This window comes from Somniosus microcephalus, chromosome 11 (assembly GCF_052327205.1).
Source record: "Somniosus microcephalus isolate GS21.2 chromosome 11, FLI_Smic_1.0, whole genome shotgun sequence".
Classification (NCBI taxonomy): Eukaryota; Metazoa; Chordata; class Chondrichthyes; order Squaliformes; family Somniosidae; genus Somniosus; species Somniosus microcephalus.
Window position 1 is genome coordinate 2,827,357 of NC_140997.1, and position 16,934 is coordinate 2,844,290.

The window sequence follows — 16,934 nt, forward strand, 5'->3', positions numbered from 1 at the left end:
GTTCACTTGACCATTCCTCATGTGAGGTTCAATAACACACGTCAAGTTAGAAGACCAAATCGGTCCTCGTCCAACATCATTGCAGCCAGGGTTTGGGGGATGGAGGAAGGGCAATTAGTAGACCAGAGTCAGGAGCAGCAAGTCTAGACTCTGCCAGTACTAGCGCTGAGCAAGAAGGTGCTCAACTTTGGCTGCCCATTCCAGAATCCCCACCTACTTGCCGCCTCTACCAGACAGCACAAGTGAAATCTGAAAGTGGACCATGTTAGGAGCATAAACAAGATGCAAGATTACACAGGATATACGGCACAGAAACAAGCCATTCGACCCAATTAGTCCATGCCGGCATTTATACTCCACTCGAACCTCCTCCCGTCTTTCCTCATCTAACTCGATCAGCGTTGATATACCTATCAATTCATTCCATGAAAAGCAACGAGTTAAGATAGTAACTATAGGTTTTTATTGGCTAAATAACAGAGCCCACCCTCGTGGGTGATCGGTTCCAACAAGGAAGAATACTAGCCAAGCGGTCACCTTTATACCTGGGCAAGCAGGCGGAGCCATGGGCGGAGTCAGCTGAGGTATGCCTAGGTATAACAGCGTGCGTGGCAAGAGGTAACCTTGTGTAGTGATAACAACAGTGTAAACAGTGATAACAACAGTGTAACAATAGTGAACGGTTGTGAACGGTAACAGTGGTTTACCACATTCACCCCTTGTTTAAAATTGAGTCCGGCGGGGTGAAGTGTACTACCAGTTCGTGTATGTCAGTCTCTCAGGAGGCCTTGTAAGCCTTTCTGATCGGCGCAGCAGCGGCGGCGGTGGTGCAGTATACGATGTTAATGCTGGTGTCTACGTGGTCGACGAAGGCTCCTGGGGTTCCGGCATGCCGTCTACAGGAGCTGGATTTGGGGGAGTGGTGGGGGGTAACGGTGGTATCTCAGGGGTGCCCGAGGGTGCGAGGTCTCGCAAGGAGACAGTGTCCTCCCGCCCGTCTGGGTATGCCACATAGGCGTACTGGGGGTTGGCGTGCAGGAGGTCCACCCTCTCGACCAGGGGGTCCGTTTTATGGGCCCTCACGTGCTTCCGCAGCAAGACGGGCCCCGGAGAAGTCAGCCATGTTGGTAGCGAGGTTCCCGTAGTCGACTTCCTGGGGAAAACAAACATTCGTTCATGGGGGGTGGCGTTAATGGCAGTGCAAAGCAGTGACCGGATGGAATGGAGTGCTGCCGGGAGGACTTCCTGCCAGCGAGAGATTGGGAGGCCCTTAGACTTTAGGGCTAAGAGGACGGCCTTCCAAACTGTCGCGTTTTCTCTTTCCACCTGGCCGTTCCCTCGGGGGTTGTAGCTGGTGGTCCTGCTCGCAGCAATACCTCTCGCGAGCAGGAACTGGCGAAGTTCCTCGCTCATGAAGGATGCGCCCCGGTCGCTTTGTATATAGTTCGGGAACCCGAACAAGACGAAGAGGTCGTTCAGGCATTTGATGACCGTGGTACTAGTCATGTCTGGGCAGGGGATGGCAAAGGGGAAACGGGAGTACTCGTCAATAATGTTGAGGAAGTACACATTACGGTCAGAGGACGGGAGGGGCCCCTTAAAATCGATGCTCAAGCGCTCGAAGGGGCGGGTGGCCTTGATCAGGCTTGCTCTGTCCGACCTATAGAAATGCGGTTTGCATTCGGCACAGGTTTGGCAGTTCCTGGTCATGGTCTTGACCTCCTCGATGGAGTAGGGCAGGTTGCGGGCCTTAATGAAGTGGTAAAGTCTGGTGACCCCGGGGTGGCAGAGGTCGTTGTGGAGGGTCCGTAGTCTATCAACTTGCGCGTTTGCGCAAGTACTTCGTGATAGAGCATCCGGGGGGTCGTCGAGTTTACCAGGCCGGTACAAGATATCGTAATCGTAGGTGGAGAGCTCAATTCTCCACCTCAAGATCTTGTCGTTCTTGATTTTGCCCTTCAGCTTGTTATTAAACATAAAAGCAACCGAACGCTGGTCGGTGAGGAGGGTAAATCGTTTGCCAGCCAGGTAATGCCTCCAGCGTCGTACCGCCTCCACAATCGCCTGGGCCTCCTTCTCGACAGACGAGTGTCGGATCTCAGGGCTCTGGAAGGTCCTTGAGAAGGCGGCCACAGGTCTCCCCGCCTGGTTAAGGGTTGCCGCTAGGGCGAAGTCGGAGGCATCGCTCTCCACTTGGAAAGGGATGGACTCATCCACAGCGTGCATTGTGGCCTTCGCAATGTCTCCTTTTATGAGGGAGAAGGCTGCGCCTGCTTCTGCTGTCAGGGGGAAGGAGGTGGACTTCATAAGGGGTCTGGCTTTGTCCGCATAATTCGGCACCCATTGGGCATAGTAAGTGAAGAGCCCCAGGGTTCTCTTCAGCGCCTTTGGACAGTGGGGGAGGGGAAGCTCCATGAGGGGGGCGCATTCTTTCGGGGTCGGGGCCGATGACTCCGTTCTCTACTACGCAGCCGAGGATGGCCAGGCGCGAGGTATTAAACACACATTTATCCTTATTGTATGTGAGATTCAGCCGTTGGGCCGTACGGAGGAATTTCTCCAGATTAACATCGTGGTCCTGCTGGTCGCGGCCGCAGATGGTGACGTTATCTAGATAAGGGAACGTGGCCTGAAGCGCGTTCTGGTCGACCATCCGGTCCATCTCCCTTTGGAAGACCGAGACTCCGTTGGTGACGCCGAAGGGAACCCTAAGGAAGTGGTAGAGGCGGCCGTTCGCCTCGAAGGCGGTATACTGGCGGTCCTCAGGGCGGATAGGGAGTTGGTGATAGGCTGACTTGAGGTCGATGGTGGAGAATACCCGGTACTGTGCAATCTGGTTGACCATATCAGATATGCGGGGAAGGAGGTATGCGTCCAGCTGGGTGTACCGGTTTATGGTTTGGCTGTAGTCGATGACCAGGCGGTGTTTATCGCCGGTCTTAATGACTACGACCTGGGCACGCCAGGGGCTGGTGCTCCCCTCGATGATGCCCTCCTTCAGGAGTCGCTGCACCTCAGAGCTAATAAAAGCTCTGTCCCCGGCACTGTACCGCCTGCTCTTGGTAGCGACGGGTTTACAGTCACGGGTGAGGTTAGCGAACAAGGAGGGGGGCGGGACTTTGAGGGTGGAGAGACCGCAGGTGGTACGCGGTGGACGGTTTAAAATTTGCTGGTTGTAGACTGAGTGGGGGGAGGGGTCCACCGTAAGCCAAAGTGACACTTTGAAGGTGGCATTGGAAATCCAGCCCTAGTAGGATGGCAGCGCAGAGCTGGGGCAGGATGAGAAGTTTAAAATTTTTATATTCCGTGCCCCTAACCAACAGGGTCACTACACAGTAGCCGCTAATGTCTGTTGAATGGGACTTCGCCGCCATCGAGATCCGATGGCGCGCTGGCCGGACAGTGAGGGAGTAGCAGCTCACCGTGTCTGGATGAATAAAACTCTCCGTGCTTCCGCTGTCGAACAGGCAGGGCATGGCGTGGCCGTTTACTTCGATGTCCATCATGGACTTGGACAGATGATGCGGGAGAGCTTGGTCAAGCGTGACGGAGGCCAGTGTATGGCTGAGCGAGCTGCTGTAGTCTGCAGGCGAGGCGGTGGTCGGGTCTGGAGACAAAACGGCGGCCGAGTGCGGCGAACAAAATGGCGGCGCCCACGACGCAGGTCCCCACGAAGTTGGACAAAATGGCGGAGAAGATGGCCGCCCCCACAACTCACGAGGCACTGCTGGCGCCTGTGGCCTTGATCAAAGATGGCTGCCCCCACGACCCACCTGAGGCAATGCTGGCGTCTGTGGCTTTCCCCCTGCAGGCGTTTACAAAGTGGCCTTTCTTTTTGCAGCCGGAGCAGGTCGCGTTCCTTGCAGGGCAGCACGCCCTTTGATGTCTCGCCTGGCCACAGAAGCAGCTGACGGCCCGATCGCGGAGGTCCGCTGCCACAGCGGGTCCCGGGGGTGGCGGTCCCGATCGATTCCGGGACACCGATGCCGTGGTGGGTCCCAGGGGCGGCGGTGCGAGGGGAATTGCGGCCGGAGTCGGGCCCGAGTCCCAGGGTCGCGCAGCACAGTACCTGGAGTGCGCCTCGAGGTCCCGATGGGCCACTTCCAGAGAGCGAGCGAGGGCTGCAGTTGTATTTAAGTCGAGGTCCTTTGATTCGAGCAGTATTTGCCGTGAGTAGTCGGACCGAAGGCCTTTCACGAAGGCATCGCGGATATTTCCTTCAGTATTTTCTGCAGCCGTTACAGCTTTAAAGTCACAGTCCCTGCCGAGTGTTTGTAGCGCCCGTAAAAATTCATCTACAGACTCTCCTGGCTGTTGCGAGCGGGATCTTAGGAGATGTCTGGCATACATAGAATTTACAGGGCTCCGGTACTGCTCTTTTAGCAGGTTGAGGGCGTCCTCGTATGTAGCAAGGTCCCGGATGAATGCAAATACTTTAGGGCTCACCTGGGCGGTCAGAACTCTTAGTTTGGATCCCGGAGGCACGCCGGATTCTCCCAGGTAGGATTCGAAACAGCTCTGCCAGTGTTCGAAGTCGAGGGCTGAGTTCGCTGCCTGTGGGTTTAGATCCAGGTACGGCGGTCGGAGGGCTCGCAGCCAGGCCGGCTGCTGTGGCTGTTGTAGCTGGCCGTTTGGCTGGTCGTTTGGCTGCTCCGATCCACTCATTTCAAAATTTAGCCAATAAAATTGATATACCTATCAATTCATTCCATGAAAAGCGACGAGTTAAGATAGTAACTACAGGTTTTTATTGGCTAAATAACAGAGCCCACCCTCGTGGGTGATCGGTTCCAACAAGGAAGAATACTAGCCAAGCGGTCACCTTTATACCTGGGCAAGCAGGCGGAGCCATGGGCGGAGTCAGCTGAGGTATGCCTAGGTATAACAGCGTGCGTGGCAAGAGGTAACCTTGTGTAGTGATAACAGTGTAAACAGTGATAACAACAGTGTAACAATAGTGAACGGTTGTGAACGGTAACAGTGGTTTACCACAAGCGTAACCCTCGATTCCCTTCTCCCTCAGATGCTTGTCCAGCCTCCCCTTAAATAATCTATACTATTCGCCTCAACCACTCCCTGTGGTAGCGAGTTCCACATTCTCACCACTCTCTGGGTAAAGAAGTTTCTCCTGAATTCCCTATTGGATTTCTTGGTGACTATCTTATATTGATGGCCTCTAGTTTTGCTCTTCCCCACAAGTGGAAACACTCTCTCTGTATCCACTCTATCAAAACCTTCCATAATTTTAAAGACCTCTATCAGGTCACCCCTCAGCCTTATTTTTGAGAGAAAAAGAGACCCAGCCTGTTCATCCTTTCCTGATATGTATACCCTCGCATTTCTGGTATCATCCTCGTAAATCTTCTCTGCACCCTCTCCAGTGCCTCTATATCCGTTTTATAATATGGAGATCAGAACTGTACGCAGTACTCCAAGTGTGGTCTAACCAAGGTTCGATACAGGTTTAGCATAACTTCCCTACTTTTCAATTCTATCCCTCTAGAAATAAACCCTAGTGCTTGGTTTGCTTTTTTTTTTATGGCCTTGCTAACCTGTGTCGCAACTTTTAGTGATTTGTGTATTTGTATATAAGCAAGGGGGTGAAAGGTTATCGGGGGTAGGCGGGAATGTGGAGTAATCAGATCAGCCATGATCTTATTGAATTGTGGAACAGGCTCGAGGGGCCCACTCCTGCTCCTAATTTGTATGTATGTTCGTACTCCCTTTGTTCCTCTACCCCACCTAGACTCGCACCCTCCAAGTGATGTGACCTCCCTATTCTTCCTACCACAAGTAATACCTCACATTTATCTGTGGTGAACTTCATTTGCCAATTATATGCCCATTCTGCAAGTTTATTAATGTCCTCCTATTTGTTGCAGTCCTCCTCAGTATTGACTATCCCCCCAATTTGGTGTCATCCGCAAATTTAGAAATTGTGTTTTTGATTCCAAAGTCTAAATCGTTAATGTAAATTGTGAACAGCAGTGGTCCCAGCACTGACCTTTGTGGAACACCACGACCCACCCTCTGCCACTGTGAATAGCTACCCTTTACCCCTACTCTCTGCTTTCTGTCTTGAAGATGTGACTGAGAACATCATCTCCTCTCCTCTCCTGAAGACCCTTTTAATGGGGTATGGTTCCACAGGCCCCAGCCTCCTCCCATGGTACCTTCCCCAAGTGTCCAGGACTGACTAGAGCCAGGCCAGCGAGTATTAGCAGGATTACAGAGCCAAGCCTGATCCTGCTCTCACTTGATATCCACACCTACACTTCCTGTAGATGATCACGGAGGCCGGTGTCGGGAGCAACGGTACAGCGAGTAGTTAAACTCATTTCCGCTGGTTTTTTCAGAGGCTTACCAATCTCGCAGACCGCCGGCAGCGTTCCAGAGCCACGTCACGATTCAAAAAGTGACGCGGGCAAGAGGAAGCAGCTGATTGGGTGAGTACGGCTGGGTGAGTATGGCCAGGTGACTGAGTATTTATACTCTATAATTTGACAGTTAAGGTTAATAGTTTATAAAGTTTAGAAGGTCTTAATTTTGTGGTTATAGTTTCTAAGGTCTCTGTTGTGTAGCGGGGAGTGCTAGTAAACAAGGGCCCTTGAGTATATCATTTAATTGTAGTGTAATTAGTGGTACTGATTTGATTTAATTTAAATTAATTAAAGGGTAAGTCATGGCAGCACAGCTCGGCCCCGTGGCACGCTCCACCTGCACTATGTGGGGAAATCAGGGACACTTCCTGTGTCCCTGACGACCATGTGTGCGGGAAGTGTATCCAGCTGCAGCTACTGGCAGACCGCATTGCGGCGCTGGAGCTGCGAATGAATACATGCTGGAGTATTCGCGATGCTGAGGACGTCGTGGATAGCACGTTTAATGAGTTGGTCACACCGCAGGTAAAAGCTGCACAGGCAGGAAAGGAATGGGTGGCTGCCAGGCAGAGTAGTAGGTGCAGGCAGGTAGTGCAGGGGTCCCCTGTGGCCAACCCCCTCTCAAAGATATATACAGCTTTGGATATTGTTGAGGAGATGGCTTATCGGGGGAAGGCAGCAGCGGCCAACTTCCTGGCACCGTGGGTGGTTCTGCTGCACAGGATGGGAGGAAAAAGAGCGGGAGAAAGGTACTGACTTGGATAGAGAACTGGTTGGCAGACAGGAAGCAAAGAGTTGGAATAAACGGGTCTTTTTCCGAGTGGCAGGGAGTGACTAGTGGGGTACCGCGGGGATCGGTGCTGGGGCCCCAGTTATTCACAATATATATTAATGATCTAGACGAGGGAACTAGATGTAATATCTCCAAGTTTGCAGACGACACAAAGCTGGGTGGGCGTGTGTGCTGTGAGGAGGATGCCGAGAAACTCCAGTATGATTTGGACAGGTTGGGCGATTGGGCAGATGCAGTATAATGTGGATAAAAACAGGAAGGCAGATTATTATCTGAACGGCAATAGATTGGGAAAAGGGGAAGTGCAACGAGACCTGGGTGTCCTTGTGTACCAGTCGCTGAAGGTAAGCATGCAGGTGCAGCAGACGGTTAAGGCGGCAAATGGTATGTTGACGACCTTCATAGCGAGAGGATTCGAGTACAGGAGCAAGGATGTCTTCCTACAGTTGTACAGGGCCTTGGTGAGACCACACCTTGAGTAGTGTGTGCAGTTTTGATCACCTTATCCGAGGAAAGATGTTCTTGCCATGGAGGGAGTGCAGCGAAGATTCACCAGACTGATACCTGGGATGGCAGGAATGACATATGAAGAGAGATTGGATCGATTAGGCTTATATTTGCTAGAGTTTAGAAGAATGAGAGGGGATCGCATTGAAACTTATAAAATTCTAACAGGACTAGACAGACTAGATGCAGGAAGGATGTTCCCAATGGCAGGGGAGTCCAGAACCAGGGGTCACAGTCTAAGGATAAGGGGTAAGCTATTTAGGACAGAGATGAGGAGGAATTTCTTCACCCAGAGAGAGAGTGGTGAACCTGTGGAATTCTCTACCACAGAAGGCAGTGGAGGCCAATTCATTAAATATATTCAAGAAGGAGTTGGATATATTTCTTAAGGCTAAAGGGATCAAGGGATATGGGGAGAAAGCAGGGACAGGGTACTGAATTTGGATGATCAGCCATGATCTCATTAAATGGCAGAACAGGCTCGAGGGGCCGAATGGCCTACTCCTGCTCCTATCTTTTATGTTTCTATGATCAGCAGCAGAAACCCAGGCTGGTCTTCCCCTTCACCAAGAGATTTAGAGCACCCATACCACTGGTCCAGGCACATTGGATTGAACCAAGGATCCGAGGCTGGGCTTGTACTGCAGGTTTAGTGTGGCTGTGCAGGGCTTGTCCTGACTGGGGGATTGCTGAGACACCTGCGCAGGTGGTGGTCTGACACTGCATGAAATGTAACTCCAGTATTAAACTGGGTTTAGAAAGTGCTTTGGGATCCTTCTGAACTGCTGTGTGCCTTTTAAACCTGCCCATGGTAATTTTAAATGTTTAAAATGAATCAGTGCTGCCTCCCACAGTGTAAATACTTTAATTTTAACCTGGTAATCTCGACGGGAGAGCAGCAGCCCCAGCGAGCAGCCTAGGATGGTAGTTGCAGCACAACACAGACTTTACTTCACCTCCGAGCCACCGGGAGGAGCTCCTGAATTTTCTTTAAATGACAATTTAACCAGTCTCAGTCTGCCGTGAAGTTAAGTAATAAATCCTCTTACTCACAAGCAGCCTGGCAATCACATGGCACTCTGATGGCTCAGCTCAGGATTCACCCAGCTCTGGCAAGTGACTGACGGCCAGCCTCCGAATCAAAGACTTGCAGTTTTCTGGTCATCACTAAAAAGATGGGCTCAGATGTGCAAAACAAAGGCACACCGCAGCAGAAGGACGCGAATATTCCTATTCCTTTAATACTACTGTTCTGTAGTGTCTCATATCGGACAAGAAAAAATATACCTTTCAAAGTGCCCGAATTTTATACTCTGCACTTTCTTCCAACGCACGTCACCAATCGGCCCCGTTGTTTTTTTTTATTAAAAGAGTCCTGTGGATTTTCTACCAACAAAAATAGCATCTGGTACTTTCCCAGTAAGTGTTTTAAGCTACCATTTTAGTCTTAAAAAATCTACATAAGCCACAGAAACTTTGTAGGTTTCTCCCCAAGACACATACTGAAGCTGGCCAAGTACAGCAAAGCCAAGAATTCACTCAGCCCAGGACACGAATCACTTGCCTCACTTTCTGCAATAAGACGTGCTAATCAGTTGGAAGCAGAATATGTTTAACAAAAACAAACGCTAATACTGGAGGTTGCAAAAGGCAAATTCAAGAGCCCATTCTTAGAAACATAGGAAGTGGAGGAGCTCATTCAGCCCCTCAAACCTGCTCGGCCATCAGATCATGGATAATCCGTGCTGCAACTCCATTTGCTAGTCTTTGCTCAGTGTGTGAACGTGCTGCCTGGATTTCACTCCTGAATGGTCTAGCTCGAATATTAAGATCATGCCTCCTTGTCCTCAACACCCCCATCAGAGGAAACCTTTCCTTTCTATCTACCCCAGCAAATCCTTTTAACACTTTAAACACATGATCAGATCACCCCTCAATCTTCTAATCTCAAGGGAATACAAGCCATGTTTATATAACCTGTCCTCATCATTTAACATTCTACATCCCGGTATCATCCTGGGGAGTCTGCGCTGTGGCCCCTCTCCAAGCCCAATGTATCCTTCCTGAGGTGCGGGGCCCAGAACTGAACGCCGTGTCCAGATGGGGTCTGACCAAGGCTCTGTACTGAAGCTTCACTTCCTCCCCTTTCTATTCCAGCCCCTTTGTGCACTTCCTTCACCCGAGAGGCACCAGAAGTGACTTGGGAATCTCACCTGCCATCTACAGACTATCCTTGCATTTATCACAGAATCACAGAAACCCCACAGTGCAGATAGAGGCCATTTCGGCCCATCGAGCCTGCATCGACACATATCCCACCCGATCCCCGTAACCCCTACACCAACACATATCCCACCCTATCCTTGTAACCCCATGTATTTAATCCCCCTAACACTAAGGGTCAATTTATCATAGCCAATCAACCTAACCCGCACATCTTTGGACTGTGGGAGGAAACCGGAGCACCCGGAGAAAACCCACGCAAACACGGGGAGAATGTACAAACTCCACACAGTCACCAGAGGCCGGATTCGAACCCGGGTCTCTGGCACTGTTTTTGAGAGTTTTGAGAGTTACACAGGCAAACACAGCAGCTAGAGTGCCAGTAATGTCCCACAAACAGCAGTGGGGTGGATGAGTAGTTACTCTTTCTGGTGAGGACACCAGGAGAACTCCCTGTCCTCTCCTATCCTGACCTCCCTCCTCTTTCCACAAGCTCCAGCTTCAACCCCCTTGGTCCTGGGATCTCCGATGGTCTCTCTTTGCCACTGCTGTCCCGGTAAATCCGCAGGCTGAAGCTTGCATGCAGCAGTTGGTGTTTGACTGGCCAATTCATCTAGTGAGGGGATCACATCATTCCCTCGCCTTGGCCAAAGCTGCTTGCTATCATATCTCAGTGATCGATCTAAAGCTCTGGAATACCACAAGCTCACCTCTGGGAGTCTGTATATCTGGAGACGGGCTCTTTAATAGCTTTAATTTCTGCTGCTTTTTACATCTAGCATAAAGTCGTTTTGAATTTTAAAAGTTTCTTTCTACTTGCTGCAGTTCCACAGACCGCTCGCCCAAGCAGTAAGAATTGCATTTATATTTTATAGTGACTCAATGCATCTTTCAAACATCTCAAAGCGCGTCACATACAATGAATTATCCATGTAGACCAAGGAGCTGATCATTTTGATCATTGCTGTCTGCTTGCTATGCACAAATTGGCTGCTGCGTTTCCTATACATTACAGCTACATATATTATACAAATATTAAAGCAGATTATCTGCTCACATAAGAACACAAGAAATAGGAGCAGGAGTCGGCCATTCGGCCCCTCAAGCCTGCTCCGCCATTCAATAAGATCACGGCTGATCATCGATCGCCACTCCACTTTCCCGCCCGATCTCCATATCCCTCGATTCCCCTAGAGTCCGAAAATCTATCGATCTCAGCCTTGAATATACTCAAAGACTCAGCATCCACAGCCCACTGGGGCAGAGAATCCCAAAGATTCACCACCCTCTGAGTGAAGAAATTCCTCCTCATCTCAGTCTTAAATGGCCGACCCCTTATCCTGAGACTGTGCCCCCTAGTTCTAGACACTCCAGCCAGGGGGAAACAGCCTCTCAGCATCTACCCTGTCAATCCCCCTCAGAATCTTGTATGTTTCAATGAGATCACCTCTCATTCTTCTAAACTCCAGAGAGTATCGGCCCATTCTACACAATCTCTCATCATAGGACAGCCCTCTCATCCCAGGAGTCAGTCTAGTGAACCTTCGTTGCACCGCCTCCAAGGCAAGTATATCCTTCCTTAGATAAGGAGACCAAAACTGTGCCCAGTACTCCAGGTGTGGTCTCACCAAGGCCCTGTACAATTGTAGTAAGACTTCCTTATCATCACATTGTTGTGCGCAAATTAGCTGCCGCGATTCTTAGATTACAACAGTGACTACACTTCAAAAAGTACTTCAGTGGCTGTAAAGCGTTTTGGGACATCCAGTGGTCGTTGAAGGCACTATATAAATGCAGTCTTTTTTCCTAACAGCCCGAGACTTGCTGCCCACTTTGGGTGTGTGTGAACAGAAACCATTTCTTCTCTGGGTGTTAATCTCATTTTCATTCCCCATATGAAGTGATAACTCACTGCTGACAAACAAAATCTTGAATGACTCAGTGAAACCTCCACCCATTGCTATTTTCATTATTTCTTGATATTTTAAAAATGTGTAGAGAAGGAATTTAACTCTTCCCATGCATTATATTGTCACAGCTTAATAAAAATACACTTTCCTGCTACTAAGCCACACATTTGCAAATGACTACTACAGTTGGAACTTTAAATGTAATCATTCTAGGAGTTAAACTCTCCTCTGATATTATACTAATCACAATCTCCTAAAACTACCTAACTGAAATCAATGGAATGGAGGGAAGAAACTGGAGGGCGGTGAAGGGCGGCTCCTCAAAGATGGTGAGCAAAGATGGTCCGCCATAGCCTGAGAGAACCCGCTGTGCTCCTGATTAAACAATTCTCAACACAACCAATTATACAGTCCACAGTACGTGTCCCACGTGTGGGGAAACAACATTGGAGGGGAATCACCAAGCAATCATGTCCTTTAAGGAAGGAAATCTGCCGTCCTTACCCAGTCTGGCCTATGTGACTCCAGACTCTCAGCAATGTGGTTGACTCTTAACTGTCCTCTGAAATGGCCGAGCCAGCAAACCGCTACAAAGTAGTATAACAGCACTGTGGGACTACCTTCACCACATGCACTGCAGCGGTTCAAGGCGGCTCACCACTGTCTTGAGGGCAATAAACACCGGCCTTGCCAGCAACGCCCACATCCCAGGAACAAATAAAAAAAATTAACTGTGGTGTCGCTATTTAGTAAATAGTCACTGCAAGCAAAGAAAGATGAAGCATACAGCTTTATATAAAAAGCTACCCCCAGTGATCGATGGCCTGGTTATACTGCGTCATGCAATGCAGCATTATGGGGATAAAAGAGGAATACAGTATTTCACAAACATGGAAGGCCATATTCCCTCCACACCGCATCGAATCGTGTCATCCCAGTCTTCATTCATTGCCTCCCTTATTTCAGTGCCTGTTATTCTCACCCTCCCTCCAAGAAATCAAACACCAAAAGAAAGGAATTAAACAGGAACAGCAACAAAAAGATAGAGAGAGGCAGTGAGAAGGGAAGGTCAGTGAGGCTGCACGGGGCCTGTAACCGATTACAGCCAGACAGTGAAGGGAAGGTCAGTGGGGCTGCACGGGGCCTGTAACCGATTACAGCCAGGCAGTGAAGGGAAGGTCAGTGAGGCTGCACGGGGCCTGTAACCGATTACAGCCAGACAGTGAAGGGAAGGTCAGTGAGGCTGCACGGGGCCTGTAACCGATTACAGCCAGACAGTGAAGGGAAGGTCAGTGAGGCTGCACGGGGCCTGTAACCGATTACAGCCAGGCAGTGAAGGGAAGGTCAGTGGGGCTGCACAGGGCCTGTAACCGATTACAGCCAGACAGTGAAGGGAAGGTCAGTGAGGCTGCACGGGGTCTGTAACCGATTACAGCCAGACAGTGAAGGGAAGGTCAGTGAGGCTGCACGGGGCCTGTAACCGATTACAGCCAGGCAGTGAAGGGAAGGTCAGTGAGGCTGCACAGGGCCTGTAACCGATTACAGCCAGACAGTGAAGGGAAGGTCAGTGAGGCTGCACAGGGCCTGTAACCGATTACAGCCAGACAGTGAAGGGAAGGTCAGTGGGGCTGCACGGGGCCTGTAACCGATTACAGCCAGACAGTGAAGGGAAGGTCAGTGAGGCTGCACGGGGCCTGTAACCGATTACAGCCAGGCAGTGAAGGGAAGGTCAGTGAGGCTGCACGGGGCCTGTAACCGATTACAGCCAGGCAGTGAAGGGAAGGTCAGTGGGGCTGCACGGGGCCTGTAACCGATTACAGCCAGACAGTGAAGGGAAGGTCAGTGAGGCTGCACGGGGCCTGTAACCGATTACAGCCAGACAGTGAAGGGAAGGTCAGTGGGGCTGCACGAGGCCTGTAACCGATTACAGCCAGGCAGTGAAGGGAAGGTCAGTGAGGCTGCACGGGGCCTGTAACCGATTACAGCCAGACAGTGAAGGGAAGGTCAGTGAGGCTGCACGAGGCCTGTAACCGATTACAGCCAGACAGTGAAGGGAAGGTCAGTGAGGCTGCACGGGGCCTGTAACCGATTACAGCCAGGCAGTGAAGGGAAGGTCAGTGGGGCTGCACGGGGCCTGTAACCGATTACAGCCAGGCAGTGAAGGGAAGGTCAGTGAGGCTGCACAGGGCCTGTAACCGATTACAGCCAGACAGTGAAGGGAAGGTCAGTGGGGCTGCACGAGGCCTGTAACCGATTACAGCCAGGCAGTGAAGGGAAGGTCAGTGAGGCTGCACGGGGCCTGTAACCGATTACAGCCAGGCAGTGAAGGGAAGGTCAGTGAGGCTGCACGGGGCCTGTAACCGATTACAGCCAGGCAGTGAAGGGAAGGTCAGTGAGGCTGCACAGGGCCTGTAACCGATTACAGCCAGACAGTGAAGGGAAGGTCAGTGGGGCTGCACGAGGCCTGTAACCGATTACAGCCAGACAGTGAAGGGAAGGTCAGTGAGGCTGCACAGGGCCTGTAACCGATTACAGCCAGACAGTGAAGGGAAGGTCAGTGGGGCTGCACGAGGCCTGTAACCGATTACAGCCAGACAGTGAAGGGAAGGTCAGTGAGGCTGCACAGGGCCTGTAACCGATTACAGCCAGACAGTGAAGGGAAGGTCAGTGGGGCTGCACGGGGTCTGTAACCGATTACAGCCAGACAGTGAAGGGAAGGTCAGTGAGGCTGCACGGGGCCTGTAACCGATTACAGCCAGGCAGTGAAGGGAAGGTCAGTGAGGCTGCACGGGGCCTGTAACCGATTACAGCCAGACAGTGAAGGGAAGGTCAGTGGGGCTGCACGAGGCCTGTAACCGATTACAGCCAGGCAGTGAGAAGGGAAGGTCAGTGAGGCTGCACGGGGCCTGTAACCGATTACAGCCAGACAGTGAAGGGAAGGTCAGTGAGGCTGCACGGGGCCTGTAACCGATTACAGCCAGGCAGTGAAGGGAAGGTCAGTGGGGCTGCACGAGGCCTGTAACCGATTACAGCCAGGCAGTGAGAAGGGAAGGTCAGTGAGGCTGCACGGGGCCTGTAACCGATTACAGCCAGGCAGTGAAGGGAAGGTCAGTGAGGCTGCACGGGGCCTGTAACCGATTACAGCCAGGCAGTGAAGGGAAGGTCAGTGAGGCTGCACGGGGCCTGTAACCGATTACAGCCAGGCAGTGAAGGGAAGGTCAGTGAGGCTGCACGGGGCCTGTAACCGATTACAGTCAGGCAGTGAAGGGAAGGTCAGTGAGGCTGCACGGGGCCTGTAACCGATTACAGCCAGGCAGTGAAGGGAAGGTCAGTGGGGCTGCACGGGGCCTGTAACCGATTACAGCCAGGCAGTGAAGGGAAGGTCAGTGAGGCTGCACGGGGCCTGTAACCGATTACAGCCAGACAGTGAAGGGAAGGTCAGTGAGGCTGCACAGGGCCTGTAACCGATTACAGCCAGACAGTGAGAAGGGAAGGTCAGTGAGGCTGCACGGGGTCTGTAACCGATTACAGCCAGACAGTGAAGGGAAGGTCAGTGAGGCTGCACAGGGCCTGTAACCGATTACAGCCAGACAGTGAAGGGAAGGTCAGTGGGGCTGCACGGGGCCTGTAACCGATTACAGCCAGGCAGTGAAGGGAAGGTCAGTGAGGCTGCACGGGGCCTGTAACCGATTACAGCCAGGCAGTGAAGGGAAGGTCAGTGAGGCTGCACGGGGCCTGTAACCGATTACAGCCAGGCAGTGAAGGGAAGGTCAGTGAGGCTGCACGGGGCCTGTAACCGATTACAGCCAGGCAGTGAAGGGAAGGTCAGTGAGGCTGCACGGGGCCTGTAACCGATTACAGCCAGGCAGTGAAGGGAAGGTCAGTGGGGCTGCACGGGGCCTGTAACCGATTACAGCCAGGCAGTGAAGGGAAGGTCAGTGGGGCTGCACGGGGCCTGTAACCGATTACAGCCAGACAGTGAAGGGAAGGTCAGTGAGGCTGCACGGGGCCTGTAACCGATTACAGCCAGACAGTGAAGGGAAGGTCAGTGGGGCTGCACGGGGCCTGTAACCGATTACAGCCAGGCAGTGAAGGGAAGGTCAGTGAGGCTGCACGGGGCCTGTAACCGATTACAGCCAGACAGTGAAGGGAAGGTCAGTGAGGCTGCACGGGGCCTGTAACCGATTACAGCCAGGCAGTGAGAAGGGAAGGTCAGTGAGGCTGCACGGGGCCTGTAACCGATTACAGCCAGGCAGTGAAGGGAAGGTCAGTGAGGCTGCACAGGGCCTGTAACCGATTACAGCCAGACAGTGAAGGGAAGGTCAGTGAGGCTGCACGGGGTCTGTAACCGATTACAGCCAGACAGTGAGAAGGGAAGGTCAGTGAGGCTGCACGGGGCCTGTAACCGATTACAGCCAGGCAGTGAAGGGAAGGTCAGTGAGGCTGCACGGGGCCTGTAACCGATTACAGCCAGACAGTGAAGGGAAGGTCAGTGAGGCTGCACGGGGCCTGTAACCGATTACAGCCAGACAGTGAAGGGAAGGTCAGTGAGGCTGCACGGGGCCTGTAACCGATCACAGCCAGGCAGTGAAGGGAAGGTCAGTGAGGCTGCACAGGGCCTGTAACCGATTACAGCCAGGCAGTGAAGGGAAGGTCAGTGAGGCTGCACGGGGCCTGTAACCGATTACAGCCAGACAGTGAAGGGAAGGTCAGTGGGGCTGCACGGGGCCTGTAACCGATTACAGCCAGGCAGTGAAGGGAAGGTCAGTGGGGCTGCACGGGGCCTGTAACCGATTACAGCCAGGCAGTGAAGGGAAGGTCAGTGAGGCTGCACGGGGCCTGTAACCGATTACAGCCAGGCAGTGAGAAGGGAAGGTCAGTGAGGCTGCACGGGGCCTGTAACCGATTACAGCCAGGCAGTGAAGGGAAGGTCAGTGAGGCTGCACGGGGCCTGTAACCGATTACAGCCAGACAGTGAAGGGAAGGTCAGTGAGGCTGCACGGGGCCTGTAACCGATTACAGCCAGACAGTGAAGGGAAGGTCAGTGAGGCTGCACGGGGCCTGTAACCGATTACAGCCAGGCAGTGAGAAGGGAAGGTCAGTGAGGCTGCACGGGGCCTG

The 16,934-nt window shown here is 52.0% G+C and overlaps 1 protein-coding gene across 1 annotated transcript in view; it reads right to left on the reverse strand.

Annotated features, from left to right (window-relative positions):
- LOC147110261 (3-phosphoinositide-dependent protein kinase 1-like) overlaps nt 1–16,934 on the reverse strand; it is a 122,034-nt gene that overhangs the window by 41,829 nt on the left and 63,271 nt on the right. The window lies entirely within an intron of this gene.